General features: G+C 52.3%; 3 non-coding genes across 3 annotated transcripts; 1 reads left to right on the top strand and 2 right to left on the bottom strand.

Annotated features, from left to right (window-relative positions):
- Positions 1-501: 501 nt before the first annotated feature.
- On the bottom strand, positions 502-574 carry TRNAF-GAA (transfer RNA phenylalanine (anticodon GAA)). Its single transcript has one exon. It is a non-coding gene; the product is annotated as a tRNA-Phe (tRNA).
- A 5,630-nt stretch (positions 575-6,204) lies between these two features.
- On the bottom strand, positions 6,205-6,278 carry TRNAN-GUU (transfer RNA asparagine (anticodon GUU)). Its single transcript has one exon. It is a non-coding gene; the product is annotated as a tRNA-Asn (tRNA).
- A 3,781-nt stretch (positions 6,279-10,059) lies between these two features.
- LOC135889699 (U5 spliceosomal RNA) lies at positions 10,060-10,174 on the top strand. Its single transcript, XR_010562032.1, has one exon. It is a non-coding gene; the product is annotated as a U5 spliceosomal RNA (small nuclear RNA).
- Positions 10,175-12,667: the final 2,493 nt, after the last annotated feature.

Raw genomic sequence — 12,667 nt, 5'->3', positions numbered from 1 at the left:
CCTGGAGGACCAGAAAGACGGGTCCTTCCTCCAATCACCCTCTGCCCATCGAGCTACCCTAACGTCATTAATGTGCATTTCCTGAACCCCCACCATGTCCAAGTCCAGCTTCTCCAAGGCACTGTACATCAAGCCTCTCCTCCAGGCCCCCCGAATCCCTGCCATGTTCCACGTGGCCACTTTTACAGATGCCCCTTCCCCAGTACTGCCCTCATTTACCTGCACAGAGGAGCTTTCGTCCCCAGTCCCTGTCCCCTCTGGCACCATCTCCAAGGGCTGCCCTGCCCCACTCTCTTACTGTCATATTGGCTTGACCAATAAGTTCTGTGGAAGAGACAGCTCCTGTCCCTCATTGTTAAAGGTCAGGTGGGCCAACTAGGGGCAGAAGCCCACGCTCTGTTGTCCTACTGGGGAGCTCAAGATCAGGGACTTGTGTCAGGTAAAGGTGCCAGTGCGCTCCCAGAAAACAAGCCACCCCTGCACAAAGAGGGATGAAAAGGCTACTAAAGCCCAGGATTGAACCAGGGACCTTTAGATTTTCAGTCTAATGCTCTCCCAACTGAGCTACTTCAGCAGCTATATGGCCCCCTTTGGCCTCCTGCTTCTCTGTCCAGGATGTTTTTGTCAGCTGTTAGGTATAAAGAAGTAAGAAATGTTGGTGTTGTTTAATATGTTCAGTTAGTTGTTTTAATAATGTATTTCTAAGGTAATGATAAGTGAATCATTAGCTTTAATAGAATTTAATATGGAGTATATGAACTATGACCTTTGGACTCCATCCTTGTAAGCAAACTTGTTTACAACTTAGACATTGGAGTCCTCTGGCTCAAACTGGACAGAACCAGTTTTTCCTGCCAAAAAGGCGTTATAAGTGCCTGCGTGGGGCTGTCCATTCCAGCGGCAGTGCGTGCATGGTCGGGTCTTCCTAACACTCCAGAGCTAGAGAGAAGAGTACCATCTATCCCGCAGTGAGGTTGAGGAAGGAGAGGCCTGTCATCACTATCCCCGTCACAGTGAACTGAATCCATTTTACCTGTGGAGGGTCCCTCTTCCCAAAGGGTCTCCCCGCCTGTGATGAAGTCCAGCAGTCATCGGGACTCCCAGTGGTCCTCCTCAAAGGCTCTAAATCAGCCAGAGAGGAGAAGGTCCCAGGCTTCGCACCTGCACGCTGTGTCCACTGCACCTCAATCATAGGAAAGGTTTCTGTACTGGGGTTTCTTTTATTGTTTTCTAAATGCCAAGGGAGGTTTTGTGGGTCTGAGATTCAAGCTCCTAAAGTCAGTCACTGAATCACTGTATGGTTAAGTTTGTGTTTCTTCCCCCACCCATCCATTTTCCCCAGTTTTCTGTACCTTTGCCCTTAATATACTTACCCTTGTTTGCACCATATTACCTTATCTCTCTTTATTTTTATTATATCACACAGGGTAAGCTAAATCCACTGGTGACAGGCAAGGAAGGGAGCCAAGTCTGCTCTTCTGAGAAAAGGGGCTTTCCTTTTTTATCTTTCCCCCTACAATTTTTTCTAGTATTTTCTCTCTGAAGCGTTACCTTACTCCCCTTGGGGTAACACAGCCATGGCACACAAAAAGGACGTCATTGTGAGTGGCCCATGAAGGCAAGACTCGCTTTTGCCTGCCTTGTTCAGCTTGGCTTGCTTCCTCACCCCGTTCCTGCCTTAGTTCCTGGGTTGACCTGGTGGAGGAAGAGGACTGGAGGCCAGTGGCGCAGGGAGGAAGTTGAGCTGGACCCTGAGCTAGACTAGACCCTGGCAGTGAGAGTCTTGCCACCACTTGCCGCCCCACCCTGTTGTCCTGGCTTCCCTCACTGGGCGTCATTTAGGGAGGGAAGTGGGGCTTCTGCCTCCCCTCCCCAATTTTCACATCGCAGAGGAGTGCGAACAGGAAAAGGAACGGTTGCTCCACACCCCCACCGGAGGCACCTGATGCCCTTAGCTGTGGTGAGTAAGAAGTGTCTGTTGGCTGACAGGGCCTGTCCCCGAGGAGCTGGAACAGCAGCTGCCGCCTCCCCCTCGGCTCCAGGCAGTGGGAAATGCTCATTGCCTGGCTGCATGGGTGGATGCTGCTCTGTTCTCTGAAGAGTGTCTGTATTGCTCTGTCAACCCCCCGCCTTCACTGAGTCAGTCTGGTAAGGTCCCAAGTACCCCCTCCAGCTTGGCAGCTGAGAATCTGTGCAGACATCAACCCCTCTGCCAGCCCCCACAGGCAGCAGCAGCGCCAGCCACCCCAGCACCCCAGCAGCACTCAATACACTTCCTCAATACAGCTCCTTGGCATCCAGCTGCTAGAATGAGAGCCAGGAGAGAGCAGTGTCTGGCTCACCTTGGTGAAGAGAAGAGACCTGATGAGTGCTGATCTCCTTCAGTCTCCCCCGCAATGCTGGTCAGTTTTATTGTCACTGTAATAGTCAGTGCTTCCCCTCAGGGCCATCCCTAGAGGGGTGGAGGATCCGGGACAAATCCCCCCTTTTCTGCACCAGGCCCTGCCCCACTTCACCAAAGCCCCCACCCCGTCCCGTCTCTTCCCACCCTGCACCTTTCTGCCCCATTCCTCTCTCTCCCCTTCTTCTTCCTGTCCCTGCTCCTTCCCGTCACCCCCCCCCCACTGAACAGCTGGTCACTTGCAGGCAGGAGGTGCTGAAGGAGAAGAGGAGGAGCTTGTCAGCAAGGCCTGTAGCGGGGAGGGGAGCTGGCTGCCAGTGGGCCCCGAGCACCTTTCTTTTTTCCTGTTGGTGCTGCAGCCCCTTAGCACCCATGGATTTGCTGACTCGGCTCCTTTCACACTCTCTATAGAGCATCAGCCAGGGTTATGGCTGATCTACAGGGCATGGGGCGCTAGGTAAGTGGCAGAGGCTTCAGGTGCTGAGAGTTTGCCTGACCCCTCAGGGACACAGTGTGAGGTAGTGTTCAGGCATCTCTATGAAAGAAGCAGAACAGGATTTACTTGGCCCTGGTCTACACTACGAGTTTAGGTCAAATTTAGCAGCATTAGATCGATTTAACCCTGCACCCGTCCACATGACAAAGCCATTTTTGTCAACTTAAAGTGCTCTTGAAATCGATTTCTGTACTCCTCCTCGATGAGGGGATTAGCACTGAAATCGACATCACCAGGTCGAATTTGGGGCAGTGTGGATGCAATTCTACAGTATTGGCCTCCGGGAGCTATCCCAGAGTGCTCCATTGTGACCACTCTGGACAGCACTCTCAACTCAGACGCACTGGCCAGGTAGACAGGAAAACCCCCGGAACTTTTGAATTTCATTTCCTGTTTGGCCAGCATGGCAAGCTGATCAGCACAGGTGGCCATGCAGAGCTCATCAGCAGAGGTGACCATGGAGTCCCAGAATCGCAAAAGAGCGCCAGCATGGACCGAACGGGAGGTACTGGATCTGATCGCTGTACGGGGAGACGAATCCGTGCTATCCGAACTCCGTTCCAAAAGACTAAATGCCAAAATATTTGAAAAAATCTCCAAGGGTATGAAGGACAGAGGCTATAACAGGGACCCGCAGCACTGCCGCGTGAAACTTAAGGAGCTCAGGCAAGCCTACCAAAAAACAAAGAGGCAAACGGCCGCTCCGGGTCAGACCCCCAGACATGCCGCTTCTATGATGAGCTGCATGCAATTCTAGGGGGTGCCCCCGCCACTACCTCAGCCCTTTTCGTGGACTCCTGCAAGGGGGGAGTCTCACGTAACAGGGATGAGTATTTTGGAGACGAGGAAGATGATGATGAGGAGGGTAGTGCACAGCAGGAAAGCAGAGAAAGCATTCTCCCCTACAGCCAGGAACTGTTTATCACCCTGGAGACAATACCCTCCTTATGCGGGCTCCCGGACTTTGAAGGCGGAGAAGGCACTTCTGGTGAGTGTACCTTTGTAAATATAATACGTGGTTTAAGAGCAAGTGTGTTTAATGATTCATTTGCCCTGAAGACTTGCATTGGCGGCCAATACAGTTACTGGAATGCATTCAAGCACATCAATTCTTTATCTCTTTGTGATATCCTCAGGAGAGTGATATCATTCATGGTCACCTGGTTGAAATAGGGGAATTTTATTAAGGGGACATTCAGAGGCAAAATGCGACCTTGTACCAAAAGCACATGTGCAATGTAATGTTAACATCTTGGTTCACCGTGAAAGAGTCTACCCATTGTTCTCTAAAAATGTGTCTTTTAAAATATTACTCTCCCTTTCCCCCCCCCCCACAGCTGCAAATGTTTCAACGCTCCCCCTATCATCTCCGTCCCAGAGGCTAGCGCAGATAAGAAGGCAAAAAAACGCATTGTTTTAAAACCAGTTCCTTAAATTTACCATAGTTTGAAGCATCATCAATAGGCATCTCATTAAATATGTCCAGAGCTCTTCCAGTCAATTTTGCTACCAATGTGGCCATTTTCTGATCGCCAGGGATTGCACGGAGGGTGCAGAGTCTCTTAAAGGTGAGGAAATATTCGGCAATATCACTGGATTCGTCACACTGTGGACATAGTCGCTCCCATTTGTGGATTTTTGGGGACGTGGAGCCAGCTGCTGGAGGGTTTTGTCTCTCCACTCCATAACAGCCAGTTCATGCTTCTGGGCCTCAATTTGGACCTCTATTTCTCTGTCTCTTAACTCCAGGGCTCTTTTGTGAGCAGCTTCTTCCCTGGCTGCCTCTGCTTCCATAGTCCTTTTGTGGGCAGCTTCTTCCCTGGCTCCCTCTGCTTCCATATCCCTTCTGTACGCAGTTGCCTCTGCTTCTTTGAGCTTCAATTGAAACTCCCAGTCCTTTGCTTTCTCTTCTGCTTCCAGTCTGGCCAGCTCTAGTTTAGTAGCTGCCTCACTGGTAGTCATTTTCCTGCTTTCTTGTGCTGGGACACGCCCCTCTGCAGGTCACTGAAACTGGGAAGCACTCAGTTCAGGGGCTTCTTAGTTAACAGAGACTTTCCCAGCGCCGAGTGTTCAGCCTTCCTGGGCAATTTGCAACCTGTGCAGTTGTAGCTTCTTCTGCTCTTCACTCTTCATTATTTTGCTTATTTTTCTGTCCCTATTTCCCTTACTCGAAAGAAGCAAACAGAAAATCATAAACCAGTAACCACGCTTGCCTGCTGCAAACACAGATCGAAGTCTGAACCACGTCCCCCGCAAGCTGCAGGCTTAACTGAAAACAGTTTAAGAAGTGCTCCCATCTCCAGCACTCAGATACCCAGCTCCCAATGGGGTCCAAACCCCAAATCAATCCGCTTTACCCTGTATAAAGCTTATCCGGGGTAAACTGTAAAATCCTGTTATCAGGGCTGCTGCCTAGCAGCCTGTGCATCTGCCTGCCAGCGCCACAGCTCGTAAGGCACTAATCCAGGTAGGCTATGGGAGAAAAGCCAGCAGAGTGGCACAGCAGAAGCATGCTGGGCCCATAACCCAGAGGTTGTTGGATCAAAACCATCCTCTGCTATGCCCATGCTTGTTTCTTTTGGCTCTGGGCCTTCAAGTGAGGCAGTGACCAGCAGAGCGCCAAGATCCTAGGCTATGAGGCAAGAGGTGGCTGAGGTGGCAGCCTTCCAGGGAGCTCCCCGGCACCTCTGGCTGCCTGGGCTGAAGGCAAGAGGCAGGCCTGGGCATGGTGAGGGCCGCCTCTCCTGGAATGAGGCAGCAGTGCTTCCTTGTCCCCTTTTCCCACACACACCAGCAGGTGGCTGCTGCGGGAGAACACGAGGGAGGCTCTCGGAACACTAGGCAGCTCTGTGTGGCTGTCAGGGGAAAGAGCCGAGGCTCCCGACTTGACCTGCCATTGACTCGCATGGCTCTGCACTCTGTCAGCCGGGGCGGGCCAGGCTGCGGACATGACTCAGGCTTGGGCAGCATGGCCATGGTTCCCTGACGAGGCATGAGGCAGGCCAAGAGCTTTGCACAGCCTACAGGGAAGTGGGAGGGAGGCATCTTCGAGCCGGCGTGTCTCGTCCGTTTCTCCCTTGCCACTTGGGCAGAGGCGGGAAGGGAGCGAAACCTTCCCAGCTGAAGGTTTTGCGCTCAGCCTTGAGGATTAAGCCCTAGCCTCCGGCATGGCTGCTGGGAGACGGGTTTCTGAATGGCATCCAGCGTCCTCTTCAGGCCACCAGCTGAAAGCACTGAGGCGGCAAAAGGGGGCCTTGGAGGCTCACAGCAGGTGTTGAGGAGCAAGGAAGTAGCACGGGTTTACCGCCGTCCCTGGGTGTGCTCGAACCACCATTCTTTTAATTAACAGCCAAACGCGCTGACCCATTGCGCCACAGAGACACAGCTAGATTGAGCACGAAAGTCGGGAATCAGCTCAGGGTAGGGTATACCATATGTGTGCAGTGGTTAGACAAGAAACAGCAAGGAACTGGACTGGTATGGAGCAAAACTGCATCTTATGTGTGCCTGATGGGGCGGCAAAAATCCTGGGCCGGCCCTGCTGTGGTATAGCGCTTGCGAACGCTTTCTTTGACCTGTTTTGCTGTAAGAGTTAACAGGGAGAGATTGTTAGTCACAGGTCAGTGGGTGGGTATATTCAAATTAGGAGTGTACAGGGAAACCAGCGAGAGGAAGGAGGCTGAAAGACTTCTCTGTCTTTTGAACAGAATTGTGTGTTAATGGTTCTTGCTTTGAATTCCTCCATTGGAGTCATTTTGGGGAAGTGATCCTCACTTAGAGTTACCTAGTTCTCAGTCATGTGAATGGTGTTTGGTGCATGTCTGGGAGCTCGGTAGAAAGCAGTGGGGGCAGAGGGTCTGTGTCAGCATTGCTTCTTGGCTCCTTAGAGCTCAGATCAGAGAGACCTGTTCTCTCTCTTATCCCGTGCCCGCAATGCCTCCAGACGCCTAGAAAAGAGGATTGGCTGCCTCTGGAAGTGGTGCGAGGAGCGCCGGGAGCTGGGAATACTGGTGCCATGGATAAACACCCCGGAGCACACTATCGTTTCCCCGACTGCCAGAACGCTGCCGGAAAGGACCCTGAAAGATGCCATCTGCTGCCGCTATGCCGAGAACCTCAAGCGGAAGCTGAACCAGGGCAAGGTGTTTGAGGTGTCCAGCAAGTTGAATGCCAGCAACCACTTCCTCCCTGAGGGCAGCTTCACCAGGTTCACCAACTGGTGGTTCGTCCACAGGGCCCGACTTCAACGGAGCCATCCGCCATGGCAACTGGGACAGGCGCTGCAGGAAGTGCGGCTACGCAAACGAGACCCTGCCCCACATCCTGTGTGGATGCAAACAGCATTCCGGAGCCTGGTGGCACCGCCACAACACCATCCAGAACCGGCTGGTGAAAGCCATTGCACCGTCCCTGGGGAAGACCATCCTCGACTCGGCCATCCCCGGGACAGACAGCCGACTGCAACCCGACATCATCGTGATGGATGCAGAAAAGAAGAAGGTCCTCCTGGTAGACGTCACGGTGCCATTTGAAAACAGGTCACCGGCCTTCCACGAGGCCCAAGCACGGAAGGTGTTGAAGTACATCCCGCTGGCCGAGACCCTGAGAGCCCAGGGCTACAAAGTCCAGATACACGCCCTGATCGTGGGAGCCCTGGGCTTGTGGGACCCCCACAACGAGCCGGTTCTGAGAGCGTGCGGAGTCTGTCGACGCTATACCCGGCTCATGAGACAGCTCATGGTGTCCGACACCATCAGGTGATCCAGACACATTTGTATGGAACACATCACAGGACACCATTAATACCACACTGAGTAATCGAGACCACCGACCAGGGAAATAGCCCACTTCCTTCCCTGACAGACCAAGGGACGCACCCCACCCATGTAATTATCCGATACACCGATACTGACTTGGACCCCTTATTCATTCCATGGGTGGCGTACCCGAACCCACTTATCCACTGACACTTTAAAAACTCTTGCACCCCAATCTGAGTCTATGCCGGTTATGTGATATGTATGTATCTCTTCATCCTTGCAACCAATACCTATAATCCCTCATAACTCAAGCCTGACCCCAGATGTACAGTATCTTCCCTCTTAACTTCTGTATATTTAATTTTAAACACTAAGTTTAATAAAAATTTTAAACCTGTTCTTATCAGTTTAATTTCTTCTGATGGACATCTGCAAATACCCGTCCTGAAGATGGAGTCTTTTGCTGCCATTTTTGAAAAAAATTGATGCTGCCTTGAAGATATACTCCACTGCTGCTACTTTGGAAGAAAATTCTCTCTCTGTTTCTGAGACACCTTCAGCTGCACTCTTGTCGGCTTCTACTGCTCCTGCATCCTCTACTTCTCAGAAAGCTCAGCGGAAGCCTATCCCAAAGACCACCCTTGGTGCCTCAGAGAAGACCCGGACCACCAGCAAGGATGAAAAAATCAGAACCTGGCTGAAGAAAACCCCTGTGGATACTTCTTCAGGGAGACCTAGCACCAGAAGGACAGCTCTTCGGGACCTCACATCCAGGAGTATTAATATCTCACCAGCTCTTCAGGAGGAGGACCCCCGGAGAACCTCTCCCACTTCCCAGGACCAGGATGCTGAGCGCTGCCCTGCTGCTCCTGAGAAGGCTGCCACCGGAGGAGCCACCCTGACAACCCAGGACCAGGATGCTGATTACCGCCCCACCGGGAAGGATGCCACCGGAGGAGCCCCCCCGTCTAGCCAGGATCAGGATGCTGATCGCTGCCCTGCTGGGAAGGACGCCACCAGAGGAGCCCCCCCGATGACCCAGGACCAGGATGCTGATCGCTGCCCCGCTGGGAAGGACGCTACCAGAGGAGCCCCCCCGATGACCTGGACCAGGATGCTGATCGCTGCCCCGCTGCTCCAGACAGGGATGCTCTGGAAGGAACCATCTCCTCAACCCCAGACCCCAAAACTACTTACCACCCAGCTGTCCAGAGGAGGGCCGCTCGAAGGGGAATGCACTTCAGAGTCCTCACGGAAGACCCGGACCACCTGCAAGAACCAAAACATTAGGAGCTGGGTGAAGAAACCCCCCGTGGATATCTCTGCAGGGAGACCTGGCTCCAGAAGGACAGCTCTTTGGGACCTCACATCCACGAGAAAGAATATCTCAACAGCTCTTCAGGAGGGGGAGCCCCGGAGAACCCTGCCCGCTTCCCAGGACCAGGATGCTGAGCGCCGCTCGGCTGGGAAGGATGCCACCGCGGGAGCCCCCCCGACGACCGAGGACCAGGATGCTGATCGCTGCCCTGCTAGCACTTCCCTTCCCGGGCTACAGCTGCTCTGCTCTGGTGGCGCAGGGTCTGGAGGCAAGGGGGCTGCCCGAAGCCAGTAGCGCTGGCTCGGGCAGCTTGGCTCTTAAACAGAGCCGAAGTCTGAGTCCGGGGAGGAGCAGAGCAGCTGGAGCCGGGGAGGAGAAGTGCCCGGCCGGCGGCTGGGGTCCGGAGGCACGGGGGCTGCCCGAATCCGGTAGCGCTGGCTAGGGCAGCTTGGCTCTTAAACAGAGCCGAAGTCTGAGTCAGGGGAGGAGCAGAGCAGCCGCGGGAGAGGAAGTGCCCGGCCGGTATTTTTCCCGGACATGTTCGGGTTTTTGGCAATTCCCCCCGGACGGGGGTTTGATTGCCGAAAAGCTGGACATGTCCGGGAAAAAACGGACGTATGGTAACCCCAGAGTAAGGGCCGTCGACGGGGGAGCCGCGGCGGTCGATTTGCCACCGTCCTCACAGCGGGGTAAGTCGGATTGGATACGTCAAATTCAGCTACGCTATTCGCGTAGCTGAATTTGCGTATCTCAAATCGATCCCCCCCCCCAGTGTAGACCTAGCCTCAGGAGAGCAGCTCCCCACCCCATTCCCCCCCACATCCCAATCTCCGCCCAGCTGGGGAATGAGCGCCGGAGACAGGCCAGGGAATCTCATTTGCATACCCACAGTGCATTGCGCACAGCGAAGCGAGTCCCCGGTCAAGGGGCTGGTTTTACTCCCAATGTCCCCGGTTCCGATGATGAAATTTGGGATTAATTAAATTTCCTCTTAAAGCGAGACGTTTAGCGGGCTGTCACTGTAGTCACCCTGAGTTGATTAGAATGCGTTTTGCCCTGGTAGCGCCTCTGAGAGGTGGTCTCTATATTCTGGTTTTCTTCAGACTGTATAAATCTTTTGCCTTTTACTAAAGATTTCTGTAGAGAGGAGTGTTTATGAGTTTCTATTCAATTTTTTGAGGCTTCACTTCAGTGGGGCTGTTACCTGCCACTATAGAAAAAAAGTAGACTTGTGGTTGGACTTTTCTTCTTGTAGTTCTTTAGAGGACTGAAGCTTAACTTAGAACATAAGAATGGCTGTACGGGATCAGACCAAAGGTCCATCTAGCCCAGCATCCTGTCTATCGACAGTGGCCAATGTCAGGTACCCCAGAGGGAGTGGACCTAACAGGCAATGATCAAGTGATCTCTCTCCTGACGTCTATCTCCATCCTCTGACAAACAGAGGCCAGAGACACCATTCCTTACCCATCCTCGCTAATAGCCATTAATGGACTTAACCACCAGTTCTCTTTTAAACGCTGTTATAGTTCTCACCCTTGTTAAAAGAAAACACACACCAACAGAGCTTTGAGAGCAATATCGTTTTAATGCATTAGGGAGATATTTTTTCCAGCAGGGGGCTATTTTGTGATCTATATTCACCTAGCTGTTTGCTTTCATGTGTTTTCGGTATTAGTGATTTGCTGAGGCAAGGCTTGCATAATGTAGAAAATAGCTTACGGATATATTTTCGAGTTTCATTTTTTTTTCATGCATCATTTCGTTTCCCAAGGAAGGAATTAGAATAACTAGTCCCCATGTTTTCTGTGTTAATATTGAATGAGTTGAAAGGCTGCTCTTGCAGATTTTACATTGTCATTGTTTGTAGGTCACTTGAACAGCTGCTTTCTTAGTCTATTCTGTGTAGGTTCTTAAACCACTCTCCTTAGTATACCTTCCAGAATTGATTGCATGGTTTGGATCATTCTTTCCCTCATCTCCCTACAGAAGAGAAATTTTCCATCCCTTTCCTGTTGGGAAAATGCCACTGTTTTAAATTAGGAAACAGTCTCTGTAAATGTTTTGCCCAGACGAGGGATAGTTCATAGGAGCAGAAGAGGAGGAAGGTCGTGGTCCTTTGAGTCAGATTCATAGCATTTAAGGCCAGAAGGAACCAGCCGATCACCTCAGAGAGACTGAGGTGCACCAATGCCCAAGGCCCTGTGTGATGGAGCAGGGAGCAGGGCGGATTTGACCTGGGAATGTAGCCTGGGAGTTACATTGAGCTACCTGAGCTGTAACGTGAGCCAGGAAGGGGGGTGGGAGAAGTGACACCTTCTGCCCGGAGACGGAACAAAGGAGAGGAGGAGCAGAGGGGAGGGGGGAGAGAGCGGCTGGAGGGATTTGGGAATTTTTCAGTTTGGGCTGGGAGGTGCAACGCAGGGAACCCCAAGCTGGGGTCTAAGCTCCCTGCACTCCCCAAGAGGACTTGATTGAGGGGTCCTGGTTGTATCTACAAGCTCTGCTGTAGACTGTGTTCCTGTTATCCAATAAACCTTCCACTTTACTGGCTGGCTGAGAGTCACGGTGAATCGCAGGAAGCCGGGGGTACAGGGCCCTGAGTCCCCCACACTCCACAACACCCTGCAATGGCAAGGAATTGATTTGATGCGATTGACCGTACGTTTGAGAGAGTTCTGTGAGAAAAAGCAGACAAGATCATTGGGGCTGCGGTATAGCGCGTGCATTGCCCTGTTTTGCTGTAAGAGTTAACAGGGCGAGATTGTTAGTTGCAGGTCAGTGGGTGGGTATATGCAAATTAGGAGTATACAGGGAAACCAGTGAGAGGAAGGAGGCTGAAAGACTTCTCTGTCTTTGAACAGAATTGTGTGTTAAGGGTTCTTGCTTTGAATTCCTCCATTGGAGTCATTTCGGGGAAGTGTCTCACGAGAGCAGCTTCCCTCCCCCCTTCCCCATCGCCATCTCCTCCCAGCTGGGGAACAAGCAGGGGCAGCCCCTTGAGTGCCAAAGATGACCGGGGAATCTCATTTGCATACCCACGGTGCATTGCGGGCAGCGAAACGTGTCCCTGGTCAAGGTACTGGTTTTATTCCCTATGTCCCCAGTTCTGATGATCAAACTTGGGATTTAAATTGGTTCAATTAAATTCTCTGCCAGTCGCCCTGACTCCCAACCCACAACCCCTGCTATCCCAGCCTTGAGCTCACCACTCTGCCGGTGCCCCTCACTCTCGACCTGCAGCCCCTGCACTTCCAGCCATGACCTTTCCAGTCACCGCTCTGCCAGTGCATCTCACTCCCAAACCACAGACCCTGCTTGTCAGTGAATCACTGGGCGATGCTCTGGAAGTATTCTATACAAAGCTAGTCAGGATTCTGGGGGAGTTTCCTCTCTGTGCGCAGACTGTGTCCAGGGTAAGAAGCTTATGCAGCTTTGATCTTTCTGGGTTTGACTTTGGAGCATTCAGCATCTCTGTGCCCCCAGGCGCATCCTCCTGCAAGTCCAAACAGGTGGGTCTCCTGGGAAAACCAATGGGCCCTCCACCCCAACTCCGCATTCAGATGTGACTCTCAGCCAGCCAGTAAAACAGAAAGTTTATTAGACAACAGGAACAAGGTCTAAAACAGAGCTTGTAGGTACAGGAAACAGGACCCCTGAATCAGGTCCATCTTGGGGCTAGGGAGGCCAGA

This window comes from Emys orbicularis, chromosome 15 (genome assembly GCF_028017835.1).
Source record: "Emys orbicularis isolate rEmyOrb1 chromosome 15, rEmyOrb1.hap1, whole genome shotgun sequence".
In the NCBI taxonomy this organism is placed as follows: Eukaryota; Metazoa; Chordata; order Testudines; family Emydidae; genus Emys; species Emys orbicularis.
The sequence above is the reverse complement of the archived record's forward strand: the minus strand, read 5'-3'. Positions and strand labels throughout refer to the sequence as shown.